We start from the raw sequence: 15,809 nt of genomic DNA, 5'->3' as shown, positions 1-15,809 counted from the left end.
GAGTCAGATGATCGCAAGTCACCTAGCCCTGTGTCAGTGGTGTCATTTATGTCAGGGAGCAAGGTACTACTCAACCCGAGTAAATGTGGCATGAGGAGGAGAGAAAGAGAGAGAGGGTTTGTAAATATGAACAAATGCAGCCCCGAGGAGCGTAATTGCTCGGTAGCTAAACCTTGCAATCCTTGCTCAGGCCGAGCTGCCATAGGTGTTAATGGGAGAGAGGGCTGCAGGCCGGAGCCCCGGGAAGAGGCAAGGTCCCGCGGGGGAGGGGGAGTTTTGGTTAAGCCTTGACACCTGGGAGACGGGTGCTCTCCTCTCGCCGGGCGGGCACAGGGACAGCGGTGACGGCAGGATCGGCGGAAGGGTCCGGGTGCGACCCATTGCCTGGGGGGCGCTGCTGGGGCAGCAGCACGTGTGCACGCCGCGCCGGGGCGAGAGGGGGTGGGAGGCGCAGGAGCAAGCCCCGCTCTGCAAGCTGCCCGGTAAGCGCACCGGATACCCACGCGAGAAAACAACCAATGGCAACATGAAGCTCCCGGCGCTGCAGTAAACACGGTCACAGGCTCAGCCCCCCGGCCCCGTGCTGCTGCTGCACCCTTGGCCCGGCTGCCTGCAACCTCCCTGCACAAGTGCAAAGCAGCGCCCGGGGCGGGGTTGTATCGCGTGCTCCCCTCCCGCTCTGGGAAGCCAGCACCCCACCGGGGTTCCTTTTTGTGAAGTAGTTTTGTGTGTGTGTGTGTGTGTCAGGGAGCAACCAGTTGCACGCCCTAAAGTGAGGAGAGTGGTTGCTTTTTCTCTTGCCAGCCCCCCTCCTCCCCCTCAATCCCGTTTGCTCTCGGTTGCGGTGTGTGGCGAAGGAGGGGGGGAGAGCCGTGGAGGGGGATGTCCTGTTGTTTTGCCGGAGGAGCAGCGCAAAAGGGGAACCTCGACTTGAAGAAGGGGCGAGAATCAACCCGGGAGCAGCCCAACCGGCAAGGTAGCGGCGTGTCCCCGCACCAGAAGGTGAGTCTCGCTGCTCCGCTCCCCTTCCCACGTCTCCCCCTGTGTGTGCGCGCCCGGCTGCCTGCGCCTCGGGGTTAGGACTGAGCCTTGTTTGCTTCTTTTTGAACCGGCTGCCGTGAGACGCTGCAGAGCTCGATGGCTCTGAGCCCTGCTGGGCACCGAGACCGGGGCTTGTCCAGACCCAAGCGAGTAGCCCCCTTTCACTGTGCGGGGGGAGAGATCCTCGCTGACTTCTGCTCTCGCCTTTGGCCAGGCTTTCCTGCCCCGGTCCAGGTGAGCGGGGCTCGCGTGTCGCCCCCACCCTTTGATCTGCTCTCCCTGGAGCTGGCTGAGCCGCGAGCCGTGCGGGTGTTGTCCCGTTCCGATGCAGTTCGCTAGCCCTGGGCTCTGTAGCTGTGATGCTGGCGTGAGTGTATAGAAGGAAACTCACCAGCCTTTTCTTGTCACCCCCTTACTGCCGCTTTGCAGGCGATTTTATTTTCTCTTTCAAGGAACGTCCTCCCCTCCTTGAGGAAGTTTTGTGCTTAATAGTCAGTGAGAATACACGGCCGAGTTTGTGTATCATCGCTGCTAGGGCAGGAAATGCAGAAGAGGTGGGCAGAGACTGAAATTCAACGAATTTTCTGGAGGTTTAGTGTGGTAACTTGACTAGCGAATCCTGCTAGCAACCTGAACATGCAGCATGAGCTTTGTAGGATAACAGACCTTGGGGGAAAGGGGGAGTTTCCTTAATTTATGGCAGCGTCTGTAAGAACATGCTTAGCTTTCAGCACTGTAAAAACGCAGATGGTTCAATCGTTTCTAGAAAATATGCCCTTTTGTTCAGTTGTACATCCTATGGCATGCAACTTCCAAACTCCCTCCTACCCCCCAGACTCTGGCAGTATTTGAACGGGCTTTCCTTTCTTAATAAAGAACGTTTACAGTTGGCAGCCATTAGAAAATATCTGCTATGGGGCCGGCTCGTTTCACACTGGCAATAAAATAAGGAAAATATCTTAATTTCTGCATCCTCTTTCGCAGTAGTTGGAGGGAGTGGGGACCCAGGGCTCTCTTGTTTTTGTTTCTCTCCCATTTTCTTTCTCTAGGGGAATGTATATATATAAGAACACACGGTTGTGTCTGGCTTTAAACCACAAGAAAACCAATATTTCATTCATATATATATATATGAAGTATTGGTTTTCTTGTGGTTTAAAGCCAGACACAATCTCTTTCACTTCTGTTAAAAATGCTTAAGATTGGCTGTCACCTAATCCCCTACACTGCATGACACCGCAGTGTACACAAACATAAGCACTGCAGACAGTCGCCTTTGCTTCAAAATAAACAGTCAAGGCGACTTTGGGTTTAATTGTCATACTCCGTTAATATTCCTCTCTACTGATTAAGTGGATGCTGTGTGCCGCGCCAGAAAAGACAGAGGGTAGGAAAGAAAACCAATATTTCATTCATATATATATATGAAATATTGGTTTTCTTGTGGTTTAAAGCCAGACACAATCGTGTGTTCTTTCTCCCTGTTCCCTCTAACTCTCCAGTGTAGACGAAGACACAGGAAAAGTAGCCCTAACCTAGTAAGGTCTAGTTGTTCCACCTAAGTGCATCAACACCGCATGCGGGGGCTTGTGTTTTGGTTTGAAAGCACTTCCACGTGGAGGAGAGTCTCTGTGTGTTTGTACTTAATCTGAGGTGGTAACAGGATTCTCCGTGTTTAAACCCAATGGGCTGTTGGCCATTAATTTGCCTCTCTGGCTGTCATTACGGACGCTTCCAAAATCTAATACCTAAGAAAAACTGCAGGTTAGATTTCACGTTACGGACTCGTACTTAAGTTTTGTTTCTCCTACCCTCTGTCTTTTTTGGCGCGGCACATAGCATCCACTTAATCAATAGAGAGGAATATTAGCGGGATATGACAATTAAACCCAAAGTCGCCTTGACTGTTTATTTTGAAGAAAGGCGACTGTTTGCAGTGCCTGTGTCTGTGTCCACTACGATGTAATGCAGTGTAGGGGGTTAGGTGACAGCCAATCTTAAGCATTTTTAACAGAAGTGAAAGAAATCCCGGGATAGAGTCGCTGCCAGTCAGTAATTGGCATCTAAAGTTTCATTTACATTTATGAAACTGACTACTATTAAAAACCAAGTAGATACATTGTTGTTTTTCCCTAATCCTGTGAGCAAGATTCAAAGGAAAGCACAAGGAGATTCATTTTTTTTTTGTGCCTAGTAATAGATATTTTTCATTGCATAGATCCGATTTAAGTAGGGATATCTGAAAAAACAGAGCATTTTAGGTCATTCGAATTTAAACATTTTAAATAATGAAATTGTTTTGCATTGAAATCCATATAGATTTTAATCTAAGGTCTGATTTGCACATATAAAATAGTAGAAGCAGTAATATATGCAGACGAATTAAAATATATTTAACATAAGCAACAGACAATTCAGAATTACATTGAAATTTATTGAGAAGTATATTTTCACCATATACAGTTATAAATGAATCATTTTTATCTGATTTCTGTTCTCAATTTGATGCAATCTTTCACTGTATTATATATATCTTTTTATGTATTAAAGATTTGGATATAGCATAATTTCAGTTTCCAAATACAGTTAATAGAGTTTTGTTGTACAGTATGTACATTTTTCTTTGGTTTCTTAACACAACTCATCACTTCTTAGTGACCATGTAAATCAAAATCTTAAAATCACTGTAGACTTTCCACTTTTTCCCCCAGCAGTGCACCCATACAATGCTGCAGAATGTAGATCTTTACATACCTAAAACTTATGTTGTACTATAAATGATATCAAATAAGTGGAAATACAAATGGACACCTTCCCCTCACCTCTTCCTCCAGTACATTTTAATGTTTAATGTTATCTGGGCTACATCTAAAACAAACAAATTTAGAAAAAAAAATTCCTGTTTTGTTTCCTGAATGCTGGCATTTATATTACCAATTGTTTTTTAATTAATTGTAGTACCTTAAAAGTAAAATACAAGGTGAAAATGTCAAATAGTTACTTGTTCAAATGGTATGTGCACAGTTATAAAAATAAATGTTAAAATATGTGTCTTTTGGATTGTTAAATTATACTATTCTATATTCAGTTGAATCATATACTTAGAGGACTATTTTATGTAGTAATGTCTTACAGCACATTACTACTCTTCTGCAATAGAAATTTATTCTGATATTAGTGACTCAGAGATCATGGACAAAATTATAGATCAGGTTCCCACTATCACTGAGTTCCCTTGTTACTCATACTACATAAAATATATTGTGCATGACCATTTGAAATACAGAAAGACAATGTCCTATTGCATATTTTCAGCCTCTGATTCAAGTTTTGAAAGCTACTGTTAAGTTGTTTGGCTCTTGTGTACCTTAGTTTAACTTTACAGTATTATAATAAAGAACTTCATGTATCAGAATTTGGTTGAAAATGAGCAAAGACAATTATGCACTTTTGATAAGAGTTGATTATACTGAACAGTGTTCATTCTATTTTTCAGGTAATGTAAACTACTTTTTTCTGTTTAATATAAAAGTCAGTCCAGGAATTTCCTCCCCCCTTCTCCCCGCCCCCAAAAATATCTGTTAAGTGCTGTAGAAAGCAAATACTAATTATTTATGTGTTATCTTTTTCTGTTTTGAAAGTGAGGATTTTATGAACTCTGGGTAAAATGAGTCTCCTTTTTTATAAAGGATAGTTTATTCAGTGTAGTTCTACATTGCAGCTGCTGATCATATTTCATAGAGCTGTTAAAGCACTTAAAACCTAAAATTAGGTACTGTCTGGTAGTAAATATTTCAAATCACTCCTGGAAGAAATAAATAGAAAAGTGTGCTTTCAAAATATGACATTTTTAAGTCTGTAATCTTACAAAAGCAATCATGCTTTGGTTTTATTAAAAATAATATGCTTACAACTTAAACTATACACAAAATGTGTTTTTAATTTTTTGATCTCTTCTGAACTATCACCATATAGAGAATCTTAAACTGATTATGTATGAGAACATAATTAGGTATTTTGTTACAGCAGAGAATGCTTGAATCAAATGTATCAACAAATTAATTTCTAACGTACCTGTATCTCCACATATTATTTCTTACTGGGCTTAGAAGTGAAATGTATATTCAGTTGTTTGTTGACATCAAAGTTTATGTTGGACATTTAATAACAGAAAGTATAAAACTTGCTTTTTTTATCTAGACCTGTGATCAGCTGTTTTTCAATTCTTATATTTTTCTTTTGTTTTATAGTAGTTATTTTGTTTTCAGTTTGGAACATGGAGCCAAGCTCACCTTTCCATTCATAATAATATAGTTTGGATTTTCAAAAAGAATGTAACCCAGACAGAAAAAGTGAATGATTTGCAGATAGTTGTCAAGTGTTTTTAAAGCTTTATAAAAGCCTAGCAATAAACCAGGTTTAGTAGCAGCACCACATGTACTAAAATGCCTTATGATGATACCCTAGGTTTTACTGCATAGTTTAATGTTCCCTGTGATTTCTGGCCATCTCAGAGTACACGTTTGTGATTGCAGAAACAATTTATTTAAATTAATAAATGGTTTAAAAATTGGGCAACAGAAAAGCAGCTCGGATACCATGTGATTTAAAGATAATGTTTAACAATTTGATTGTTGTTTCAAAAGTTTATAAGTAAATGTGAAAAATGTAATATTAAAAGCAGTTTCATGATAGGCATTTTTCTTTTTAAGTTTTAGATATTGTATAAATGTGAGTCCAACTGTAACCTTTCCTGTCATTGAAAAGCGCTAATTGATCTTGTGGGCCCTGACATAATAATATAGTTTGATATTTGAAACCATTCAGCTTTGGCATGGCCCTTTAATCACCCCTGAGATTCAGGACATGGTTCTGCTGAAGACAAAACTATTACCCTTTTTTGAAATCAAATAAAAATGGTTTTTAAAACTAAACTTTATATGTGTTTTCTTCCTTTTGAAGTCAGTGGGAGTTTTGCATGCCTAAATTCTGAACCTGACTGTTTAATTAGACTTTATAGTCAGCAGTTAAAAATACTGTTACTTGCATTTACATGTATTTTATTATGGTGGCATTTTAGATATTAATATATAGAGATAGGTTGTTGGGTTTTTTTGTGCAAGAGATTTTTGGCCAAGTCCATACTTCTGTTTGAATATCAAATTAAATCAGGAGTGCTTAAAGAAACCTGGGTCCATCTTACTTATAGCAATGTGAAAGCTCAAATGTGAGGAGCACATATCTGGTGAGTATAAAATTCATTTTATTTGGAAAGCAAGTTTATTTAATATTTGCATTTTGAGTCCATATTATAAATTCTTTTTGGCAATATTACAACCTACTTGGGACACCCACAGAAGGGGCCTCAGTATAAAATAGCTATTAGACTCAAAACCTGAGAACTGGTACTGGACACATGTTCTACGTTTTGCTTAAATATTAAACGTTTTATGTTTTTTCTTAATCCTGTATTAAAACAGACTGGACATTTCTGCACAATCTCGTCACTGAGCGTTCATGCTGACAGGTTTATATATACCACTTGTCACATTTTTCAGCAAAATGGCCACTGCTAATGGCAGGCTCAAAATGCCAAGTATAAGCACTTCATTTTCAAACTTGTCACAGTGTTGTATGGCAAGAAATGATTCCCATAAGAGCTTTCAGTGCTGTGCTGAGCAAGGTCAGTGCAGTTTTTTCTGTTTAGATTCGTATTCCTTAGAAAAAGGGGGAAAATCTTTGTGATTTCATACTGGGCAGCTGTTGCTAGAAGTACAGTAGAATGAGTAAGTTTATGGGAAAATGTTTAATTGGTGATTGTGTGTTGCTTGAACATCATTCTTGAGCAATTTATCTGTACAACAATGGAAGAGTGCTATAGCTCTGTTTTGATTTCCTTATATTGTGGCCAGAGTATACATTTTTGTAATTTGTCTCCTCTGTTCATTATAAGACCTTTCATAGACACTGTCTCCCACAAAATACCTGCAGATAGGAGTAATTTCATACTTTGGTAGCTCTCAACTTTTTTACTTGAAGGTGAATATGTTTTTAATTAATTTGACAATGTAATATTCATAGCGTTACACTCTGATGCTAACCCGAGATGACTTATTTACATTGACATTGTCAGCAATGTAAAGAATTACTGCTGCCTTTTTTTAAATTGGGTTGAAGCAGAGTAAGTATTCTGCTACTGACACATCTATAATTAAACCACAAAAATCTGCATCGACATATCAGTAAGGGTCTGACTGAGACAACAAAAGAATAGAAATACAGAGTTAAGCTTGAAACGTCTAACAGAATTCTGCTGGTTATATGCATATAACTCTATTGAAATCAATGCCTTTACATGAATGTAACTGGAAACTTGATTTCACTAGATCCTCAGCTGGTGTAAATCAGTATAGCTGTGTTAAAATCAGTGGAGCTATTCAGCTTTGTACTATTTGGGGATCAGACCCTCTATCTTTATCTTTAACCCAGTCTCTTATGCCTCAGATATTGTTGTACACATGTGTAAGGTTACATGCACGGTTTGTAGATTTCTGCAATATCTAGACAGAACAAAGTGAATTAAAGATAAAGTTTGAATTTTCTCCTTTTTTGAGCTCTTCAGACTTATAAAGGAATATTTTGTTTTAATAATTTTTTATAACAGTATTTAAAAGAGCATAAAAGGGAGAACTGTGAGCCAACTACATCTCTGGAGCATTGTCTCCATTAAATGTAGTATATCAACTGGCTGTTTTCATTTGTTTTAGGTAATTTTCGTGCTCATGAAAGGGAGCAGTCATAGAACCAAGCATAGTGTAGGTGGGTTATATGCAAATTTCCTTGCCAAGTTCAGTCAGTGCACCTCAGACCCAACCTGCTATTCCAGTTCTGGTCCTCTCAAAGGCAGAGAATAATAATTGTGCTAAAAACTATAGTGGTTCTGTGACCTGGATAACCTTTTTTCTAGGTAATTCATTTTCAGTTTTCGCCTAAACCTACAGTAGGTCTCCATAGGTGAAATGTTAAGGTAGTAATCCATTCTACTGCCTATATTAATATTTATTCTACAATGGTGTGATATAAGGAACTGAAAGTCTATCGTGGTAATCCTGGAGTTAATATCTCTTTCACCTCTCAGCCAGATGATTATGTATTCAATTACCATGCCAGGAGTTGGCCTTGTAGCTTCCTCTGCCACTTTAGAGCAATAATATTGTGTGTAACTGCAATGAAAATGGTAATACCCTGCAGATGAGTTTCCAATTGCAGACTCTCCTACTCCATTCTGGTAGCTATTTAGATGGGTATTAACAGTTAACTTGTTTTCGTATCAAATATTTTATACTTAAGGTATGTGCTATTTCTCTGGGCGGTAGCTGGTACAGTAATCAAATTTTGGCTTAGGCCACAAGTGAAATTGAACTTGGAATGCTCTACATAATCCCTGATGGATACTTAAAACTACCCTGTGGTTTTTGGCTTATTAGAAATCTATACTCAAGAAGTCACAATTAGAATAGAGCTCAGAGATGCTTCAGAATCAGGAGTAACCTGCATTGGGAGAGTTCTATATGGCACATTTTGGACGTAACACTTCTGGGAAGTTCTGACAAGATTTTTTTTTGGTGACCTTTTAGAGGTAACAGTTCTGGGATTTATCCAATAGTTATGCGGAAATTTAGGTGCAATATGAGATGATGATATACATTTTCCATTTGGGTTCACTTATGTTTCAAAAATTGTTCTTATGAGGGAAAGACAAAGCATAATTTTATTGTCAGAAAACTTTGTCACCAAAACTTATAGCAACAGCTACTGATAGGGTTCTTTTACTGCTGTCCCGTGAAATGAAGTTGAATCATTTCTCAAAAGTGGCTGTTACTTATCCTTTGCCGTAGAAAAGTGTTTAATTTATGGCAACTATTTTTACTGTCACAAAGTATTAACTTACACAATATCATATTGCAGGTGTATTTCGTTTGCAGATAACGTGGTACATCACATCATTTGTTCATTTTTTGTTCTTTTTTTATGAGAGCAATCAGAAACTTTCTAGTGGAAAAAAACTGTAGATGTCTATCAAATGTATCATTTTATACTATGCCTACAGAAGGTACAAAAATGGTATAGTGCATTTTAATATCCAATGCCCAAACTGTTGCCTGACAAATCTAATATGATTATTTGTTTGTGACTTTGTATGCAAGGGTCTTTGAGGGCTGACAATTTTTTTTAAACTTACGTTTGACTGATTCTTTTTAATACGCTTACAATATATTACATAGCAGTGTATCTACTTTTCATAATTACAGCTGCATAGTTAGTGCCCTTCTTTATGGTTTGAAATTCAGCAGTGGTGTGGTACATTATCCTAAGGACGTCCATACCACTTAAGTTCTGCATAGGGACTTCTTGAAGGATCTCCTAGGATCAGAGTGTTCACTAGGGGGTCCAGTATACTGTCTTTATGCTAAAGAAGGGTACTCTGAGCCATGGAGTCAGCATGGAAAACCTTCATTGAAGAGGGGAAGGCCAGAAAAAGCCTATTGGATCCTAATTTTCATGGATTCAGTGGCCTCAACATCCCCCAGAAGTGGAGTAGAGGAGTTGTAGCCACTATTTCTGTTCATGTAACAACTAGGGTAAAGGTACTAGCCTTTAGGTGGTGAGTGGATTTCACCTTCATAGAAACTGTTGTTCAGCTACATAGAGCCTAAATATGGTATTTCAGTTTTAAAGGGTGGAGTGGATTTTACTCATTGAACCTAAACCAATCTTTATGGTTTTTGTTGGTTTGTTTTTTGTTCTCACAAAGTTGATCTTTGAGTACAGATTTATGCAAAAGCCACTTTACACAAATGAGAACCAGGCCCCAAATGTACTTGTGTGTCGGGGGGTGTGAGAGAGGAGGAAGAGAGAAACCTTTTGAAAATCTCCAGGCAATTTTAAGGGAAGGCTATTATGCTTTCTGCATCATAGGTCCATGTGAAAAAAACGTTCAACATCCAACACTTACTGATATTTTTATTAAAAATTCTTACAAATTTCCATTAGTTGGCACCCTAACCATTCTGTTATTTTTATTCAGATTATTCTTCAGTGATTCCAGATTAATTGGCTATTGTAATAGAAATTATAAATAATGATTTCCTTTGTTTTTCCTCAATTTCTCTAAGAAACAACCTCTATTCTCCAAGAGTGGTTTCATCAAGAATTACTTATCCTGAGACTGTTTTTGTACACTGTTTTTATATTTCTGATTGTTTAATCCTTCATAGAATGGAGCACCTTTATTCCCAGATCTGCTACTTCAGGGATACTATCAACTTGTACTCTAATACATTTAAAAAAAAAGTTAAAAATAGTTTATTACCCATAAACCTGAGTCCCCCTTCCAGTTTTTGTGGCTTTACAGTCACATTTTCCTATATTTCAAAATATTTTCTTCTCTGCTGCTCTGTTAAAGACCCACACAAACAACAGTGGAACCTGACTATTTAGGGGAAGAGTGAAACAGACTGTATGCAAAGTGTTGTGAAATGCTCAATGTAAAGAAACCAAAAAGGAAAGCGGAGATTTTTTTTTTGAAACACTTTAATTTCTAGTGATCTTGGGTGTTACTTGTAACAATAGTTAAAAAATGTTCATGTTCATCCAGGTTGGAGGATATTACTGTTCAATGCCCTATTAATATTGTAGTATATCGCTTGAAACAAATTCAGTGTGTTCATAGTATAATAAGTAGACCTGAACATGAATATAATGGTGATTCCCCCCCCCCTTAAGTTAGCCATATAAAAGTTTGCTTTTGTTAGTTTTCATATCTATGTTTGGGTTCCACAACAGTTCCAATATGACATGCTAAGGGTTATTATCCTAGAAATAATCACATTATCATTGATATTATGCAATCTGAGTTATACATCTAAAGTACTGTTTAAAAAAATAATTTAAAAACTTTGAAAAAATCATGGAGATGTGTGATTATATTTTAAAAAAAAGTTGATTGTGTTTGTTTAAGTGTACAGAGTATCCAGTGGTTACAATGGTTCTTTTCTCAGGAGCCTGTTTAAGAAGAACAAAAATGTTTACCTTATAGTTATTTGTTTTCAGTTATTTTCCACACACAAATGCAAGTAAAATGCTTCAGAAAGTCACCAAAATGTGTAATTTTGGAAAACAAACCCAAACCATTGACCCACAAGACCAAAAATAACATAAAATGAATATTTCAAATGGAGTTCTTAAAGTCTTCTCTTTTTGCTTCTCTGCATTACTCATTCCTGAAATTCAGCACATGGTTTTTCTGCATCTAGGTAGAAAATAAATGTAGTAGAACATATTATTCATTTGTAAATTAGCTTTTCTTTATTTTTTAGGGGGAGACCAATGGGATTATAGATTGGATTTGATTACAAGGAGTCTGGAAGAATGCTAGGAAGTAGTCTAGAACTGAGGAGACCTAAATTCAATTCCTTATTTCACCCAGACTTCCTGTGTGACCTTGGGGAAGTCACTTAGCTTTTCTGTTCCTCACCATTTGTAAAATGGGGATAATAACACTTCCTTATCACAGGGGTTTTGTAAGGATAAACACATTAAAAATTGTGAATCCCTTTGAGATCTACTGATTAAAAGTGCAGCGTACGAGCAAGGTATATTATAAGAGCTAGGCACTGTACTAACAAAGAACAAAAAATGATCCCTGCCCCAGAGAGCTTACATATGAAAGCACTGTGGCATTGTTTCACCAAATGTAAACCTCAGACATAGTTTCAATGCTTTGGTAAGATTTCTGAAGAGATTTTTCTACCTTACCAGCATCCTTTACACCTGTCATTTGGTACCATAGTCATGAACAACAAGCCAAAATATATTCTATTGGCATGCATCCTTCCAATGTTACACCTCTCCCGTGCTTGTATTACATATGCAACTGATGTATGGACCTCGCTTCTTCACACTCATTGGTGACATTGTTACCAATACTGAGTTCGTCTGTTTGCATTCCTATTGTTGCTGCTCTACCAAGTGGCAGCAGATGTCAGAGCCTTGCAGCTCAGTTAAGGTCGGAATCAGTGATACAGAGTATGGATTTTTTTTTAGCTTAATATGTTTAGTTTCTCTATATATAGAGATATATCTATATCTACACACACACAGAGTCCTTGAACAGAGTTAGTCACAGACAGAACACAAGAAACCACCTCTTTCAGAAAACTCAGCCCAAATACCAATGCTCAGCTCCTACTATGCACCAGAGCAATGGACTCTAATTAGAGAGATGAAGTTGGAGAGCAAACTCTCTGGTTTTCAACAGCTTCCCTCCTTCCAAACAAACTGAAGTACAAAATAAACACCACAAGCACAATAAGGCTGAATACTGCTCGCACATTAAGAAAGAACTTGTAAGACTATGTAACAATATCATGTAGTTAGGCACCTTAACACTATGCTAATAATTAAATTTTTATTTCTGGAGTTTGTAATGTAGAAAAAACTTGGTGGCATGAACTGGATATTTACCTTTATTACCATATTTCATTTTCTAGTATCAATTCACATGTCTGAAAAGGGGCAAAAAAGATTCATGGGACTATTTTTATAGGGAGAAGGCAGGGAGCATAGAATACCATACTTAAATTACGGGTGTAGCAGGTTCTGTGTGTGCTTTAAGATTCCCGACAGTCTTATTGTAGGAAGTTCCTTTATTTCAAGGTGTAGGGACAACATAGTTACTGGTCCGTTGGCTAGCTGCTACGGTCCTCCCATGAGAACAACTACCAGGAACCAATAGTAGGGCAGTTCCAGACCTCCATTTACCACTGAGCATTGAGGACACCATTTTTCTTTAAAATACACTAGAACAAGTGTAAATCTTTCCTAATTGGCTTTTTTTCTAATAACTTTTATTTTTAGAGCTGGAAATGTCTAATTCTCCCTCTCAGGAGGGTCATTCCTCTGGTGTGTTAGCTAAACTTGCTACCCCATTTCAACATATGTACACATTCATACACACATGCGTACCAGATATTATGTTGTACAGGAACAGGATGGCCAAGCAGAGCCCGGGGAAGTGTTCCTCCTGCACTACCTCCCTTCAGCCACTTATCAAAGAGGATATATGCTTATATGCTCATGTACCCAATATAAGTGATCTGTTACTGCCTCTTTGAAGGCATTTATTGATGCAAGAAGGGACTGGGTTCCTCTGTCATTGTGGGACCTACACAATGTCTCCTACACTCCCTCCACATATATACTAACAAGGTGGTATGTTTCACTTTGAGATAGTAGGATCCAGGGGTCCACTCATTGGTGGGAGAGATCTTTTGGTGAATTCCTAGAGTGGTTGCACAAGCTCAAAATAAAGAAGGAAAAACTCCTTTTGATAAGCAATCCCACTTGGACTGAAGGTATCCTAGATGCAGGCAGTCTTTCAAGACTCTGCAGCACATAAATATGAAACAAAAGATGTTTTCTCCACTAAGAGTCACTGGACAGATTCAGGGGTTAGCAGGGCTTGCTCAGATGAAATAAGCCCTCCAATAAGTCCTTGGCATGATACCTTTTCCTTTCAGTTGCAGATCAAAGTCTAGATAGAGGAAAGAAACTCAACATTTTGCAAGTCATTAGTAGGCAGAGAAGTGAGTGTTGGAATTTGTACAAAGAGCTTCACAGAGCTTTCAAACTCTTCCAAGAGAAGATTCCCATCTCCACAAAATTCAAAATATCTAAAATCAGAAAATTGTGAAGGATGCAATATTTCATCCTCTAGGAATGGGAACAACAGAACAAGTCCTGTAAGAGGAAGAAAGGAAAGGAGAGTATTCTATGTTAATCACAGTTCCCAGCACTTGGAAAACATTTAGTAGACTGAATTCCATCAGCTTGAATTCAGGTGGTGAAGTCTGCTTACCCTAAGAGTATGTCTCCGCTATGGGATTATTCCAATTTTACATAAACCGGTTTTGTTAAACAGATTCTATAAAGTCGAGTGCACGCGGCCACACTAAGCACATTAATTCGGCGGTGTGTGTCCATGTACCGAGGCTAGCATCGATTTCTGGAGCGTTGCACTGTGGGTAGCTATCCCATAGTTCCCGCAGTCTCCCCCACCCACTGGAATTCTGGGTTGAGATCCCAATGCAAAAACAGTGTTGCGGGTGATTCTGGGTAAATGTTGTCACTCAATCCTTCCTCCGTGAAAGCAACGGCAGACAATCATTTCGCGCCCTTTTTCCCTGGATTGCCCTGGCAGACGCCATAGTATGGCAACCATGGAGCCTGTTTTGTATTGTCACTGTCACCGTATGTATACTGGATGCTGCTGACAGACGTGGTACTGCAGTGCTACACAGCAGCATTCATTTGCCTTTGCAAGGTAGTGGAGACGGTTACCATCCTTATTGCATTGTCTGCCATTGTAAATTGGCGATGAGATGACGGTTATCAGTCATTTTGTACCGTCTGCTGTTGTCATGGGTGTTCCTGGCTGGCCTCGCTGAGGTCGGCCGGGGGCGCATGGACAAAAATGGGAATGACTCCCCAGGTCATTCCCTTCTTTACATTTTGTCTAAAAATAGAGTCAGTCCTGCCTAGAATATAGAGCAAGTGTACTAGAGAGCCAGAGAGCACAGCAGCTCCATGTCAGAGCCCCAGAGATCCCGCAGAAATGATGAGCTGCATGCCATTCTAGGGGGTGCCCCTGCAACAACCCCACCCATTGCTTCCCTCCTTCCTCAACCCTCCTGGGCTACTGTGGCAGTGTCTCCCCATTTATGTGATGAAGTAATGCAGGAATAAGAAACACTGACTTTTTAGTGAGATAAAATGAGGGGGAGGAAGCCTCCAGCTGCTATGATAGTCCAGGCAGGACATTAAAGGGTTGTGGGGGGGGGAAGAAGAGCGCGGCCTCCCGCTGCTATAGTCCAGGCAGTACAGAATCTTTTCTTTAGACATGAAAGCGGGGGGCTGATAGAACTCAGCCTCCAGTTGCTATGATGAGGACGGTTACCAGCCGTTCTGTACCATCTGCTGGGAATGACTGGAAGTCATTCCCATTTTTACCCAGGTGCCCCCGGCCGACCTCACCGAGGCCAGCCAGGAGCACTCACAGGCTGCTGCTGCTGATGGATAGCAGTCATATTGTACCGTCTGCCACTGGGAAGGGGATGCTGGTGTTCAGCGCTGCAGCACCCCGTCTACCAGCAGCATGCAGTAGACATAGGGTGACACTGAAAAAAGGCGAGAAACGTTTTTTTTCCCTTTTCTTTCGGGGGGCGGGGGGGGGAAAGGGTATAAATTGACGAAATATACCCTGAAACACCTGGGAAAATGTTTTTGACCCTTCAGGCATTGGGAGCTCAGCCAAGAATGCAAATGCTTTTCGGAGACTGCGGGGACTGTGGGATAGTTGGAGTCCTCAGTACCCCCTCCCTCCCTCCATGAGTGTCCATTTGATTCTTTGGCTTTCCGTTACGCTTGTCACACAGCACTGTGCTGTGGACTCTGTATCATAGCCTGGAGATTTTTTCAAATCCTTTGGCATTTCGTCTTCTGTAACGGAGCTCTGACAGAACAGATTTGTCTCCCCATAAAGCGATCAGATCCAGTATCTCCCATACGGTCCATGCTGGAGCTCTTTTTGGATTTGGGACTGCATCGCCACCTGTGCTGATCAGAGCTCCACGCTGGGCAAACAGGAAATGAAATTCAAAAGCTTGTGGGGCTTTTCCTGTCTACCTGGCCAGTGCATCCGAATTCAG

General features: G+C 39.8%; 1 protein-coding gene across 11 annotated transcripts in view; it reads left to right on the top strand.

Annotated features, from left to right (window-relative positions):
- Positions 1-590: 590 nt before the first annotated feature.
- EYA4 (EYA transcriptional coactivator and phosphatase 4) overlaps positions 591-15,809 on the top strand; it is a 243,987-nt gene continuing 228,768 nt past the window's right edge. For 5 of the 11 annotated variants that reach the window (XM_050949623.1, XM_050949617.1, XM_050949621.1 and 2 more), the window contains exon 1: positions 593-1,002. The gene's annotated coding sequence lies outside the window, so the exon portion shown is untranslated. Of the gene's footprint in view, positions 1,003-1,172; positions 1,276-6,803; positions 6,828-15,809 lie in introns of those variants that run through there. The other 6 variants (XM_050949625.1, XM_050949624.1, XM_050949620.1 and 3 more) reach the window with 4 other exon arrangements.

Source organism: Gopherus flavomarginatus, chromosome 4, assembly GCF_025201925.1.
Source record: "Gopherus flavomarginatus isolate rGopFla2 chromosome 4, rGopFla2.mat.asm, whole genome shotgun sequence".
Classification (NCBI taxonomy): Eukaryota; Metazoa; Chordata; order Testudines; family Testudinidae; genus Gopherus; species Gopherus flavomarginatus.
Note: the sequence above shows the minus strand (reverse complement) of the source record. Positions and strands in the feature narration are given on the sequence as shown.